This window comes from Musa acuminata, chromosome BXJ1-9 (genome assembly GCF_036884655.1).
Source record: "Musa acuminata AAA Group cultivar baxijiao chromosome BXJ1-9, Cavendish_Baxijiao_AAA, whole genome shotgun sequence".
NCBI classification, from domain to species: domain Eukaryota; kingdom Viridiplantae; phylum Streptophyta; class Magnoliopsida; order Zingiberales; family Musaceae; genus Musa; species Musa acuminata.
The window spans coordinates 18,235,584-18,252,601 of NC_088335.1; positions in this window are offsets into that span (position 1 = coordinate 18,235,584).

A 17,018-nucleotide genomic window follows, 5' to 3' on the forward strand; every position below is an offset into this window, starting at 1 on the left:
AAATCGTCAACTTGAAACTCATAATCAAGTCATTAAAATTAATTTTGAAATTCACAAAATATCATGAAATCAAAAGACAAGTTGCATTTCATTTGAAGAACTCCTTTTTGATAAATGTAGGGAGCATAATGAACGATCTTGATTTATAAAGAGCTTCATGTTATAATTATCAAGATCATGATTTTAATAATTATTCTCTTTAGCAAAGAATCACAAAAGCACTTTATTTTTGCATAAGAAATCTCATTGTATTATGATTTATAAATTCTTTTTCTGCACATGAATCATAGGAGATATGTATGTGAAACAAATCTTTGCAAGCAGAGACACTATCATTCATATTTCAAGATGGAATTTATAAGCAAGAATCATTTCATCAAATCCATTTTAGAAAAATATTTTTCAAAAGTGTATGCGAAAATCCGATTGTTAGGAAACCAATTGTTAAGTGAATCCGAAAATGAAATTAGTACTTTCATGCATTCGGATAAGATTTTGCTATAGATTTTCAAGTTCAATTATGAAGATAAAACATGCTCATGATCATAAAAATTTATGTATCCAAAACATATAATTTCCAACATGTTATAGTGTAAAATCATCATGGCAATTAAGTGTTTTGAACATTGAATCAAGAATGTCCGAAAAATAATCTTAACACGTTCATGCATTCGAGCACATTTTTGCCATAGTTTTTCAAATATACTCATGAGAATAACACATGCTTATCATTGGTTTAAAATCTCATGCATAAAATTGTTAATCAAAATATTTAATTTCATCATTATGCATTTCTTCAAATCAAGCATGATCTTTAATCAAAATCGAGAAATAACAATGGAAATCAACGTAATACACATTATTACTTCTTAACCATGATTTCATATTTTCAATCAAGATCATTTTATTTGTTTATCATAAAATATGCAATATTATCATTTTCGAAATTACTTAGTATGATCATAATAATTTTTTTTTTTTAACATGTAATTTTTAAGAAAATTAATTCTAAACTAAAAGAGAAAAATACATCATGAAAGCATCAAGTAATTTCAAAATAAATTAGGGGGATTTCGATTACCTCATCATTGTAGGCTATTAAGGCGTAGTTTGCCGCCTTGCTTTTGTTGATTTTCTCTTCTTTGGAGGAGTTCGATTCATCCCAATTTTTGTTCTTCTTCTTGCGTTTAAAGCAAGTAGTTCGATTCTTTTTGCTTTTTAATTTTCGTTTCATTTGTAGTTTAAGTTCACCATCACTTGAGCTTATGCTCGAGTGGTCTTCAAATGTTCTATGTCCCAAATCCTTCCTGTTCTTTGGAAGGTTGTTTTGTTCATCATTGTCCTCATCACTTGAGTCATTGCTCAAGTGGCATTCATTTGTCCAGAGTTCCAAATCCTTCCTGTTCTTTGGAAGGTAATTATGTTCAACATGTTCATCATGTGCATTGTGCACCATTTCATATGTCATCAATGAACCAATTAGTTCTTCAAGTGGTAAGTTGTTTAGGTTTTTAGCTTCTTGTATTGCAGTTACTTTTGAATCCCACGTTTTAGAAAGTGAGCGCAAAACTTTGTTAACGAGTTCAAAATCCGAAAAGTTTTTACCAAGTGATTTTAAACCATTGATGACATCCGTAAAACGGGTGTACATGTCAACAACGGTTTCACTTGGTTTCATATGAAAAAGCTCAAAATCATGTAGTAAAATATTAACTTTCGAGTCTTTGACTCTACTAGTTCCCTCATGCGTGATTTCAAGAGTGCGCCAAATATCGAAAGCCGTTTCGCACAAAGAAACCCGATTGAACTCATTTTTGTCCAAAGCGCAAAATAAGGCATTCATAGCTTTTGCGTTTAAAGAAAAATACTTCATCTCTAAATCCGACCATTCGTTCATCGGTTTAGAGGGAAGTTGAAAACCGTTTTCAACGATATTCCATAAATCCAGATTTAGAGAAATCAAGAAAACTCTCATTCGAGTTTTCTAATAAGTATAGTCTAATCCGTTAAAGAACGGTGGACGAAAGACCGAAAAGCCCTCTTGAAGAGCCATTTCTCTCGGGTGTAAATCCGAAGTGAGAAATACCCCGCTCTGATACCAATTGTTAGGATCGAGAGCACTAAGAGGGGGGGGTGAATTAGTGCAGCGGAAATCTTTCAGCGATTAAAAACGAAAGCTGCGTTCTTTCGATAAAAACTATTTTAATGCAAAAGCCGATTCTAAGATTACTTATGATTAAGTGTAGTTTACGTCTAAACACAGTTTGCGTCTAAGCGTAATTTATGCAGTTTGCAGTTTGCGTCTAAATGCAGATTGCGTCTAAGCGCAGTTTGCATCTAAGCGCAGTTTGCGTCTAAGCTCAGATTGCGTTTAAGCGCAGTTTGCGTCTAAGCGCAGTTTACGTCTAAACTCAGATTGCGTCTAAGCGCAGTTTGTGTCTAACCGCAGTTTGTGTCTAAGCGCAGATTGCGTTTAAGCGAAGTTTGCGTCTAAGATCGGATTGCGTCTGAGCGCAGTGCAGTTTGCGTCTAAACGCAGTTTTACGTCTAAAAGTAGTTTACGTCTAAAACACAGTTTTACGTCTAAACAGAATCAAGACGTAAATGTAAACTGCAAAGAAACTTGTTCGCAGAAATCAGTTTGTAGTTATAAACAGAATCAAGACGTAAACGTAAACTGCAAAGAAACTCGTTCGCAGAAATCAGTTTGCAGTTATAAACAGAATCAAGACGTAAACGTAAACTACAAAGAAACTCGTTCGTAAAAGCGCAGAAGACAGTTTACAGTTATAAATAGAATCAAAACGTAAGTGTAAACCGCAATGTAGAGATCGTACGAAAACACCGATTTACGTCTGAATGCAGATTTGAAAAGAACAGAACTTAGAAACTTGTTCGTAAAAGCGCAGAGAGCAGTAGCTATGTAGGAGGTTTGCAGTAATGATAAAGTGCTCAAAATGAAAGCAAACCAGAGATTTAGAGTGGTTCGGTCAGTCTTGACCTACTCCACTTTTGGCTTCCTCCACCGACGAGGTCACCGACGTCAACTAGAAGCCTTCCTTCAATAGGCGAAGGCCAACTACCCTCTTACAGATTCACTCCTTTTGATGGGCTTAGGAGACAACCCTTATAGAAGTTTTCTCTCCTCTCTTTACAACTCAAACTTGAAGAATAGAAAGAGGAGAACTAGCAGTTTTGAGCTCTAAGAAACACAGAAAGATAGCAAGATTTCGAATGTGTGTTCTGTGCTTTCAGTGCTGAATGGGTGGGGTATTTATAGGCCCCAACCCAGTTCAAATTTGGAGCTCAAAACAATCAAATCTCGGAATTCCGGGATCAGGCGGTTGTACCTCCTGACTGGAGAGGTTGCACCGCCTGGCAGAGCTCGAAGACTGAGCCCAGGCGGTGCCACCTCTTGATCGAGGCGGTTGCACCTCTCTGCCAGAGCTCGAAGACCGAGCTCAGGCGGTGCCACCTCTCTGTCAGGGAGGTTGCACCGCCCAGTCTTGCTCGAAGACTGAGCTCAGGTAGTGCTACCTCTCTGTCAGGGAGGTTGCACCGCCCAGTCTTGCTCGAAGACTGAGCTCAGGCGGTGCTACCTCCTGGCTGGGGAGGTTGCACCGCCCAGTCTCGCTGGGAGGCTTAGCCCAGGCGGTGCCACCTCCTGGCCTGGGCGGTTGCACCTCTTGGTGCAATCAGGGTCCGAATGGTTAGCTCCATTCGGCCCAATTTCAAACTTTCAGGGGCTCAATTGCACCAAGATTAAGCCAATGGGATCACCTCCCATTTTCCAACTTAATCAACGTGCTAACTACGATTAAATCTAAGACAATTTCTGCAGCTTTGCTTCGGTGCGTCAATCGCTTCTTCCGGCAAGTTTCCGGCGAACTTCCGTCGATCATCCGATGAATCCTCGGTGATGCTCCTGCAGACTTCCGGCAAACTCCTGCACTTTGCGACGATCCACTTGGCGAGTTCCGACGAGCTTCGCTTGGCAAGCTTCTGGACTTCTCGGATCTGTTCTCGCAGAACCTCCGACGACCGTCCGAACTTCCGTCGAACTCTCGAACTCCCAACGTGATCATGAACTTGACTCCGGCGCAACTCCTGCTACTTGTCTAACTTTCATCGTAGTTAATCATGCACACTTAAAACAAAAACTTCGATCGAGACAATTAATCCCAAGCAATTAACCAAGTTGTCCGGCATGTCATTGGTCACTCGACGCTTCGTCCGATTCTTCGGCGTATTATCCTTTCCTGCAACCTATTGCCCAATCGGCCAGTTGACTCTGCAACTCCGATATCCTTGGCACAATACCCACTCTTCTTGGCCCGATGCCCGAGTTCACGGCCTGAAGCCTTCTGTCGATACGTCGACCGATCCACCGGCCCGACGTCCAATCTTCTGACATGTTCCTCCGGCACAACATGATTTTCCTGCTTTAATTGTCTCATCCTGATCAAAGCATCCAGCGTCACTCAAAACGCAGATTAAATCATAAACATATATCAAGTAGTTTCATTATCAAAATATGAGATTCAACATTTGACATAAGAACAAAACTTGAGCATGCTAATATAAAGTCAATCACATAAATTAAAACTAAAGAAGTCTTAGTTATCTATAAGTATCATTCAAAATTATGTTCAATGAAACCATTGCATAATGATGTAATGAAAATATTAAACATTTTGAAACCATATTTTAGTGTCATGCATAATGATCATGCTTAATAAATTTCGAAATTATGCATATGAATCTTGTGATTTATGGATTATTGATTTTTACCATAATGAAAGTGCCTTATTAATCTTTGTTGTAATAAATCTTACACTTTCGGTTTTAAACATTATACATGTTTTTATTTGGCATAAGTGAAATAAAATCATATGAATTGAAACAACTAAAAAGAGGAAAATATTTTTTCCTTGAAAAATTATTTTTCTCTATCCTATTGATCTTGATGTTTATTATGATAAATCTATGTATACCATTTTGAATCTCTTGAAAGTAATGTTGATATTTTGATGATTTTGATGATTTAAATTTGAAATGAGTTTTATCAAAATCATGATATTGATTTCTTGGAATAACATGAGATTACCTTTGATGATCATTTTGATTCATGGAATTTTGGATTAATGACTTGGTCTTACATTTGTTTATGAGATGGTTGAAATCTTTGTATATTTGAATTCTTCCCTTCTCCTTTCAATTTATGCATGTTATATGTTAAAGATTTAAAACCATGTTTTGGTATCATGCATATCTAAGAAATATTGATGTGACAATTTGAATAAGTTGAAAATGAATGATGATTTTTCTCTTGAATATAACTTGTGATATTTTTTACATAAATCATCATTTTGATTTCTCAACATTCGATACATGAGATTTTATTATAAATCAAAATTTCTCATTAATCGATCTTCTACGATTTTACTTGCTATTCTCTTGAGAGGAGATTTTCTAAATGAATCATGATTTTTCCTTGTGAGTTCTTGGAGTTATTACTTGATTTTTCTTTTAAAACAAGATCTCTTCTTTGTACTCCTATGATTTTTCTTGATATTTTATTTAAAGAAGATATTTACTATATGAATCATGTCTTTTGGTATTCAAATGATTTTATCCTTCATGACATGATTTCTTTGTATTTATGGCTTGCATGGCTTGAAATGTTTTGGTATAATGCATGCAATGATGAAATATTCATAAAGTTAAAATGATGTATGTAATACTTATGATAATAATGTACATGATGTATTTATTGCATATGATGTGTATCATGAATACGTTAAATGATGAATGTTTGGTATCATGATCAACATGTTGATAAATGCTTAAAAATTTTAATGTTTGAGTATCATGTATGATATGCTTATTAATGATGATTGATTTATTTTTCGGTATCGTGCATGAAAAATAAGGTTATTGAAATTGTATATGTTTTAATTTGAATATATAATGTTGCATAAATAAGAATGATACTTACCTTTGTCATAATATGAAAATTGATATAAGGATCTTCCCTTCTTTTTGACAATGACAAAGAGGGAGCAAGAATTTCTAGCGTGGACATCATGAAAAGAGGCAAACTAACTAGCTTGCACAATTCAAGATGAAAGCAAAAATTGCACTTCTCAAAAGAGAAGATGCAAATGTAACATTTGCCAAATTGTTTGCGTGCCTCATATAAAACATTATCTCTTGCTAGTTTGGCATTTTTGCTAGCTTGTATGTTGCAAAACTTGATCACTTTTTCAAACATTTTGCTAGCTTACACTTTGCAAAGAAAGCAAAAATGACACTTCTAGAAGAAAGAGCTTGTTATTTTGAACATCACAAGCTTGCCTATCTTAAGAAACAAAAATTACAAAAGTACTATCTTGCCTATCTCAAGAAGCAAAACTTGCAACTTGCACATTGCAATAGGAAGCAAGAATTATGAGCTTACACAAGAAAGCTATCTTGCATTTGCTTTCGAAATTTTTGCTAGCTTGTATATTGTGAAACTTACATATCGTAAAAATTGCTAGCTTGTAGTCTAAAGAGAAGCAAAAAGTTGCTATCTCAAAAGAAGCAAATGTGCTATCTTGCCTATCTTAAGAGGCAAAAATGCTAACTTGCACATCTAGCAAAACTTGACAAATTTGCATATTTCAAGAAGCAAGAGTTGCTTTCTTGAACATCTCAATATTGCTAGCTTGCATGATGTAGAACTTGCTATTTGAACATTACCAAAAGTGCTATCTTGTATGCTGTAAAACTTGCATATCTAAAACTTGATAGCTTGAATGTCCTAAGCATGATGCATTACTTGCTAAATTTTCTAGCTTCAAAACTACATGATGATAAAACTTAATATTATGTTTTTTTTCATGCAATGAGTTGAACTTATATTACAAACACAAAGAATAGTTGTACTTCTCCTTTTTGTTGATGACAAAGGGGGAGAAGTATGTTGATGACATGATATGTATAAGTCTATGCATGAGTTCATAATGACGTGTTGCAAGTATTCATGATGAATATTGCAATGATTTGAATTCAGTTTGAATTCAAGGTTCTATCAATATGGCATATTGATAGGGGGAGTTTGTTTAAACTCCGGGAGTCAAGTTTAACTCCGTCATCAATTGGTTGTCATCATCAAAAAGGGGGAGATTGTTGAATCTCGTATTTTGATGATGAAACCAATTGATAATTATGTTTATGTTTAACTGCATTTTGAGTGATGCAGGTCTACTCGATCAGGATTAGACAATTAAGGCAGGAGGAATTGACGTTGCGCCGAAGGAGATCACATTAGGATATTGGATGGCAGAAGGCTTCGGACGTCGGGCATCGGGCCAAGAGCGGAATTGCGCCAAGGATATCGGCATTGCGGAGGTCAACCGCCGATTGGGCAACAAGCCGCAAGAGAGGACGATGCGCCGAAGAATCGGACGAAGCGCCAACCAATGACATGTCGGGCAATAGAATGTCAATTCGCTTTATAATAATTGTCTAGATCAGAGTAGAGTTTTTGCTTGTGTGTGCAGGATTAACTACGATAACGACGAATACATAAAGCAAAACAAAGTGTCGGAGTCAAGCACGAAGGATTCATTGCGAGTTCGAGAGTTCGACGGAAGTCCGAAGGTTCATCGGGAATGCTGCCGGAAGTAGCCAAGAATGTAATATCCCTCGCTTTTGAAAATTATTAATAAAGATTTATTTATAAATCGGGGGACCTATATGTAAATATGAAAATTTCAAGGACTAAACTGTTAAGTTGTAAAAAGAAGAAAATAAAGAAAATCGAAAATTTCGGTTTTATCCCACCGCCTCCCACGCTCTCTCTGTTTCTTCGAGAAACAGAGAGAAGCGGTGGGGCGTGGGGAGAAGAACAAGAGAAGTAGAGGGAGAAGAGAAGAAGAGGGAAAAGAAGAGAGGAAGAAGAGGAAGAAGAGGGAGAAGAGAAGAAAAGAAGAAGTAGAAGAGAGGGAAGATGGAGAGGAGAAAGAGAGGCAGCTGCAGCACCTCTGTTTCCCGCAGGTGGAAACAGAGGAGAGGATGTGTGGGTCGTTGAGGATGAAAAGGGAAGAAGAAGAAGAAGATAGCTGCGGCAAGGCTGCAGCGAGGAGGTGTGTGGCGTTGGGGAGGAAAAGGGAAGAGGAGAAGAAGAGAAGGAGAAGAAGAGGGAAAAGAGAGGGACGGGGGAGAGGAGCGAGAGGTGGCAGCAGCTAGGGCTGCAGCACCTCTATTTCCTGCAGGTGGAAACAGAGGAGAGGTGTGGGGCGTTCGAAGAGGAGAAGAAGAAGAAGAGGAAGAGAAGAAGAAGAGGAAGCAGGAGAAGAGGTTGTGATACCTCTGTTTCCTGCAGAGGAAACAGAGGAGAGGGTGTGTGTGACGCCGGGGAAGAAGGGGCTGCAGCTGCGGCGATGGCAACTGTAGCTGGAAGAGAAGAAGAAGAGGAAGATGAGCAGGGGAGGAGGGAGAGGTTGCGGCCGTGGCTGCGGCCGCGACTACAGCAGTTGCAGCGGGGAGAGAAAAAGAAGAAAGGAAGGAGAAGGAAGAGGAGAAGGGAAAGAAGTAGCTGCGGCTGCGGTTGTGGCAGCTGCAGCTATGGCAGGGAAAGAGGAAGAGAAAAAGGAAAGGAAGAAGAAGAGAAAGGGAAGGAGAGGAAGAAGAGAGGAAGAGGAGAAGGGGCTGCGGCTGCGGCGATGGTAGCTACAGCTGTGGCAGGGAAAGAGAAAAAGGAAAGGAAGAAGAAGAGAAAGGGAAGGAGAGGAAGAAGAGAGGAAGAGGAGAAGGGGCTGCGGCTGCGGCGATGGCAGCTGCAGCTGTGGCTGGGAAAGAAGAGAAGGAAAGGAAGAAGAAGAGAAAGGGAAGGAGAGGAAGAAGAGAGGAAGAGGAGAAGGGGTGGCAGCTGCAGTTGGAAGAGAAGTAGGAGAGGAAATAGAGTAGCGGAGGAAGAAGAGGCTGCGATTGTGGCAGCGGCAGCGACTGCGATTGTGGCAGCGGCAGCGGCGACGACTGTGGCAGCTGCGTTTGGGAAAGAAAAAGAAGGAATGAGAGTAAGAGAGAGCAGGTGACTGTGCCTCGATGTTCGACACGTGGTGTAGTTGCGAAGAAAGGAAGAAAACGGGAGCACAAAACGAAACAGAGAGAGGACACGGAGGAAAAGTAGAAGGATTGGACTGACACCTTCCTTGGATATTCAGATCAAAATATTTGAAAGGCAAGTGTTCTAACCTTTTCTATTGCAAGCTTTCTAATCTTTTCTCTTGCAAGTTCCCTGATCGTTCCTCACTGTCATTTTTATCTCTACATTTGCTTTGAATATGAGGAACTTTGAATTGTTCTAGCCTTGCATTTGATATATCTCTTGTTTAGACGTAACGATTTGAATCTATGCAACTTCTGAGATTCTGACCTTTGGATACCGAGCTGCCTATAAGTCTTTGTTGGAAACTCTGATTTGTTCAAAACTGATTTCATTGGAAACTAGACTCGTAGACCTTTCTTTGATATATGGATTGAAAGATTTGGAATCCAAACACCTGTCCAGTTATCTGTTGAATCTGACATTATGAATTCTGCCGACAGAGATTTTGTTCTACGACACTTGCTTACCAAATTATTTGTAACTCTCTCTGTTGGACAGTTCAATTCATATGAAGCCTGTCTTATCTGAAAGTATTATCCAATGATTATTTCTGAGTAAATTGGAGCACGATTGATAGTTTGAATCATTTGTTCAATGTGCCTTCTGTATTCTGCCAGAAATCGAGCTTTGGTCGATTTCTCATATTCTGGTTTCATTCCTTTGGAAATTGATATCCTTTAGCTTTCTCATTCAATTGAGCTTTATATTACTGCTTTGAATTCTTGTATGCTCTTGTCCTTAAAATTATTACATTCTTGAAAACTGTTGTGTAACGTTTATGCTATATCGTATTGACTCATATAGGCACATGTATATCCTATTGTTCTGCATTTGCTTTCGATATGTGCCTATTCCAGTTTCATTCCTTTGGACATTGAATTCATCAAATCTTCTTATTGAATTGAGTTATATGTGATTGCTTGGATTCCATATGTGCCCTTGCTTTCAACTCCTTTCAAATCTGAATATACTTGTGAAAGATTATTGCTTACTTCGGATTGACTCGTAAAGGCACATGTACGCTTGTTGTTCCGCGTGTGCTTCCGTTATATGCTACTTATTGTTAAAACTACCCTCTTGTACTCTGGTGTGTGGGATTGTCTGGACCTTTACCAGAAATGGTAAAGGGTATGCGCTTATTGCCCGCTATGTGGGGTCCCACTATGTGGGATATTCTGGACCTTTGCCAGAAATGGTAAAGGGTATGCGCTTATTGCCCGCTATGTGGGGTCCCGCTATGTGGGATATTCTGGATGAATCACATTCTGACTGAGATCCCACTACACTTTCTATATGTTTGATATGACATCCAGAGTTTTGGTGAGTTGTTTCTGTTCATGCTCTAGATAAGTATGATATTATTGCAACGTCAAGGACGACGTTTGAGCTTCTGTACGATATTTGTTTCTGATATGCTCTGAAATGCTTCATTCATTGATGATTTTTGCTTTGAAATGTTCCATATGCCGTTGATATGCTCCGGAACATTTCATACGTCATTGATATGCTCCAATTACTCTGTGCTCCATTTGCTATGAACTGATATGTTCTGAAATGTCCTATCTGCCATTGATATGCTCCAATTACTCTGTGCTCCATTTGCTATGAACTGATATGTTTTGAAATGTCCTATCTGCCATTGATATGCTCCAATTACTCTGTGCTCCATTTGCTATGAACTGATATGTTCTGAAATGTCCTATCTGCCATTGATATGTTCCAATTACTCTGTGCTCCATTTGTTATGAATCAAATATGTTTGAATGACATGATACATATGATTTTGTATCTAATGAGATGGTATCCTTAAGAATTCTTGTATTCTGCCTTACATTATGATACCTTACTCGTTTGAAACCGTTCCTTTTGTTCTGAATATGTTTTGTCACTTGCTGAGCCGTTTTTGGCTCACTCCGTTGTTATATAAATCTTTCAGGTCAGCTTGTCACTCTTCGAGATGTTTGATTTGGGCTGAGGCAGTGGATAGCTATTCAGAATTATGGGCAAGTCTTGTTGGTTGTTATGCTATTGTTGTATAAGCATATTTTGTATGTAATGAATTGTTCTGATGATCGAAATGGATATACTGTGTAAAAGTGTTAGAAGATCTCTCTTATTTGGAATTTCGGAATGTTAAGTCTAATTTATGACGATATGAACTTGTGGTGAATAGTTAGAGTTCTGATTGTATAATTTATTTAGCTTGTGGATTTATAAATGTTGTTCATGTTTGTCAAGTTGGCTTGGGTTGCCATAAATGTGAATTATCGAGTGATGTGATATATGATTTTAAAATGCACAGGTTTTATGGATGTGAATTTGATTGAATGTTTTCAGTGTCCTCAAACGTTAGTTTGGATCCTGGATTGGTCTGTGATGAATTATTTTTAAAAATCATGGATATTTTGAGGGGCGTGACAAAAATGAGTAGGGAGCTTGCCGAAGGGTTTTTAGGAAGCTCGCCGGAAGGTTCATTGGAAGTTCATGGAGCTCACCGAGAAAGATCTGAGCTTGCCGAAGAAGCTCATCGGAACTCGCCAAGATCAAATCGTGAAATCTAGGAGCTTGCCGGGAGTCCGTAGAATGGTTTCCGAGAGTTTAACGGAAGACCGCTGGAAGTTCGCCGTAAGCTCACCGGAAGAAGTCTTGACTTACGGACTTTGTAATAGCTTAGAAAATGTCTTTAAATTTATAGTTAGTATGTTAATTAGGATTAGGATTAAGAGATAATCCTATATCCTGGTTAGGGGCCAACTAGGCCCAAAGTCAGATTTGGTTTGGGCTAAAATTAAGCTAAACCAGTGAATCGGAGAGCCAGGCGGTTGCACCGCCTGGCTGGGCGGTAGCACCTCCCATCACCCGAGAGCTGGGCGGTGGCACCGCCTAGCACCCGAGCGCTGGGCGGTGGCACCGCCAGCATCGGGAACATAAGAGAATTCAAATTTTTGGAGCCCAAATTTGAATCCTCTTAAGGCATATAAATACCCCTCAAGTCTCAGCTGAGAAGACAACTTTTTGAGCAGCAAGTGATTGAGAGAAAAGTCTTAGAAGAGTCTTTGCCTTTCTTGTTTTCAATTTGCTAGTGTTCACCTCCTTCTTTCTTGCTGAAAATCTGTAAGAGAGTGAACCGCTTGTAAAAGTTGTAAAAGGGGTATTTACTCTTCCCTTTCAAGAGATTTGCTAGTGGAAGGTGGGAGCCTCATCGAAGAGGGGCCTCGCAAGTGGATGTAGGTCACTTGACCGAACCACTTTAAAAACGGCGTAATCTCTGGTTTGCATTTCATTACTGCTATTTACATTACTGCAAACCCTCTTACTTGCTTTATTTCCTCATTACATTTACTGCACAACTTTGCTAATACGCTTTCAAGTTAAGCACTTCCGATTCCGATTTTTATTGTACGAAAGATTTGTCGAAACTAACGTTTTAAGCCGCTACACTAATTCACCCCCCCCTCTTAGTGCCGCTCCGATCCTAACATCTCGGATTTGTTCCCGCAGAACCTCCGACGACTGTCTAAACTTCCATCGAACTCTCGAACTCCCAATGTGATCATTGTCTTGATTCCGGTGCAACTCCTGCTGCATGTCTTTCTTCCATCGTAGTTAATCCTGCACACTTAAAACAAAACTTCGATCGAGACAATTAATCCTAAGCAATTAACCAAGTTGTCCGGCATGTTATTGATCCCTCGATGCTTCGTTCGATTCTTCGGCGCATCGTCATCTCTTGCAGCCTATTACCCAATCGGCCATTTGACTTTGTAACTCCGATATCCTTGGCACAATACCCACTCTTCTTAGCCCGATGCCCGAGTCCACGGCCCGAAGCCTTCTGTCGATACGTCGACTAATCCACCGGCCCGACGTCCAATCTTCTGACATGTTCCTCTAGCACAACATGATTTTTCTGCTTTAATTGTCTCATCCTGATCGAAGCATCCTGCGTCACTCAAAATGAAGATTAAATCATAAACATATATCAAGTAGTTTCATCATCAAAATATGAGATTCAACAATGATCACTAGCAAGAATGGGGATTTGATTTCGTATGGATATTTTGATCCTTTTCATTTGGTTCTTGATGGATTCTTTCCTTACTCTTCTTCCTTTTCTGATTTTTCTATGACAAAGGAAGAAAGAAACTTGCACAACTAACAAAGAACCAAAAAGCCCTTGAGTAAAAATATTAGCTTTTCAAAAAGTTATCATGCAAAGTTTTTGCCTACCTTCCTTTATGGCTTGGAAAAATAGGTGTGGAACTTGCTTGAATTTTTACCACACTTGCATTGTTGAATTATTCTCTTCTTTGTTGATAACAAAGAGGGAGAAACATGATAAATTGATGACAAATTAGAATGATGAATGCTTGAGACAAATGTATAAAATATATCTTGTCATAAATGCTTGAATGTTTTACGAATGCTTCAAATATAATTAGAATCATCAAATACATTACAAATACTTGAAACATATCAAAATGTATTACATATGCATCATATGTTTCGTAGATATTTGAAATGTTTCATAAATGCTTAATAAATGTCTTTCATTATGATAAGATATCATGAGCTTAACTTGCTATTTACAATTGATATCTTGCCACGGAATGATGAATTTTTATCTTTTATTAAGAATTGTCATCTTGATAAATTTTATATTCGAAACTCATATCATATTTGAAAATGATGATTGATTATCATCTTTCAATATTGGACATGCCTTGACATCATTTTTATTGATAAATACGTGGTATCGTATTTTGAATTAGTAAATCATGATAAGTATCATGATGTACATGTTGATAAGTTTAAATGAAAATAACTTATCGATTTGATGCTTGAATTCAAATGCCTTGAATTCAAGAATGTCTTTTCTCAAGCATGGCATATAGATAGGGGGAGTTAAGGTTAACTCCGTCATCAATTGATTGTCATCATAAAAAAAGGGAAGATTATTGAATCTCGGATTTTGATGATGAAGTCAATTGGTAAATTGTTTGATCTAATCTATATGTTAAGAAAAGTATGTAGGATTAACTACGATAGTAGTAAGACATAAAGCAAATGTTGTACCAGAGTCAAGATCGAGATTTCGTTGGGAGTTTGAGAGTTCATCGGAAGTTTGGATGTTCGTCGGAAGTTCTACCAAAATTAATTGAGAAGTCCAGGAACTTGCCAAAGAAGCTCATCAGAACTTGCCAAGAAGATCATCGTGAAGTCCAACAACTTGCCAGAAGTCCACCATAACATTGCCTAGAGATCGTCAGAAGTTCATCGAAAGATCGCTACAAGAATAATTGACGTACAAGAACAATAATGCCTTATTAAATGTTTTAATTATTATAGTTAGACCTTAAATTGAGTTAGGATTAGGAGGTAATCTCACTAGTTCAGTTAGGGACCAATTGGGCCATTAATAGGGCTAAACTAGGCTAGTTGAATAGGTAATTCAGCACCTGAAGTCATGGCCGACAGTGGCACCACTTGGGACTCAATCTCTCAGGTGCTCTGGGAGGTGGTACCATCGACAATTATTACCTGCCAATGGTGGTACCACCTGTCAGGCGGTGTTACCGCCAGAGTAGTCTTCGAGAGCTTTGTTAGGTAGTGGTATCGCTACACTAGGCGATGGTACTGCCTAGTGTCAGAGAGTCAAGCAATGATACCGTCCAATAATGACGGTGGTACCGCTAATACCCCGAAATCCGGGGATATGACATATTTTAGCTTCAATTGTAAAGCCATTGGGGCCTATAAATGCCCCACCCTTTTCTGCATAAAAGGGCACGAAAGTGTGAACATATTCTTGAATTCAAAGGGTATTAAAAGTGTTGTAAAAGTGCAAAGAGTCCCCCTCCTCCCTTTCTAAGTGTTGAGATCATTCAAGAGATGTGTGAGACTTGTAAGGGTTATCTCCTAAACCCATAAAAAGGAGAAAGTGCTATAAAAAGGTGGTTAGTCTTTGCCTATTGAAGGAAGACTATTAGTGGACGTCAGTGATCTCGATAAACAAGGAATCAGAAGTGGATGTAGGTCACAACGATCGAACCACTATAAATTCCAGTGTACTCATTTTCCTTCTACTTTTCATTACTGTAATTACTTTCTTATATAATTGCTAGTTCTTTCTTTATAAAGTCAAACACTTTTCGAAATTGGTTTTCAATGAATGAAATATTTTACGAACAAATAATTTTCTCCGCTGCACTAATTCACCCCCCCTCTTAGGCTATTAATCCTAACACGCTGAAGGATCAGACAAAGCACCAAATGAACCAATGACATATTGGACAACATAAAATTCATGCTTGTAATAATTTGTCTAGATCGAGTCAGTTTAGGTCTAATTGAGTCGGTATTGGGGTAAAACAATATCAACTCAATTAGGGGACAATTGGGCCTAAATTAGGGCTAAATTAGGCCTATTGTTTAGCTCATTTAGTGTCCAATAATAAGGTCTGGCGGTGGTACCACCCAGACTTGGCGGTGGTACCGCCCACCCAGACAAAATCTTCAAGATTGTGTCAAATAGTGGTACCGCCAAACTAGGCAGTGGTACCACCCAGACATAGTCTTCAAGATTGTGTCAGGTGGTGGTACTGCCTAATGTTAGTGCTACAGGCAGTGGTACTATCCAACAAGGCGTTGGTACCACTAGTACCCGGAAAACCTAGGATGAGACCTCTTTTGGCTCCAATTTTGAAGCCATTTGGGGTCTATAAATATCCTAGCTATTCCTGCATAGAAAAGCAAGAATTGAGCATGAAATTGAGTTAAAAAATGGGGAAAGAATACTTGAAAAAAATTAGGAAACTCTCTTAGGATTTAGGATCACTTCTTCCTAGTATTTAAAAGTTCGTCTAAAGGGAGAAGTGAGGTCTAAGAAAGAGAGACTTGTAAGGGTTGTCTTCTAAACCCATGAAAAGAAGAAAGAGTGTAAAAGGGTAGTTGATCTTCGTCCATCAAAGGAAGATCGTTAGTGGATGCTAGTGGCCTTGACGGAAGAGGAATCAGGAGTGGATGTAGGTCACGATGACCGAACCACTATAAAACTCAGTTTGTATTTCTATTTTGATTTGCATTCCCTTACTGCAAACTGCCTTACTTGCTTAATACTTTCACTATGCTTACAAACGCTTTCAAGTTAAACTCATATTTTTGATATGAGCTTTTATCGAATGAAAGATTATCGAACCGACGTTGTTTTTATTGCTGCACTAATTCTCCCCCCCCCCCTCTCTTAGTGCTGACTCGATCCTAATAGTTGGTATCAGAGCCACATTTCCCTCATTTGGCTTAACACTTAAGAAAAATGACTCTTTTCAGCTTTCAAAATGGCCACTTTATCATTCGTCCTCCTTTGTTCAATGGGACAGACTACACAATATTAGAAAACTCGAATGAGAGTTTTCTTACTTTCTTTGGATTTAAATTTATAGTGTATTATTGAAAATGGCTTTCAAAAATCCTCTAGAAGATTGAATGATTGGATTGATCTAGAGAAAAAAATGTTTTCTTTAAACGCTAGATATATGAACGCTCTATTTTGTGCTTTGGATAAAAATGAATTGAATCAAGTTTCTATTTATGAAACGGCTTGTGAGATTTGGCACACACTTGAAATGACACATGAAGGTACTAGTAGAGTTAAAGATTATGAAAATTAATCTTTTGATGTATGATTTTGAATTATTTCGAATGAAACTGGGCGAAATTATTATTGACATGTACACCCATTTTACGGATGTTGTGAATAGTTTAAAAGCACTTGGTAAAAGTTTTTTTAACCTTGAACTTATTAACAAAATACTAAGATCCCTTCCTAAAAATTAGGATCCTGAAGTAACGACTATTCAAG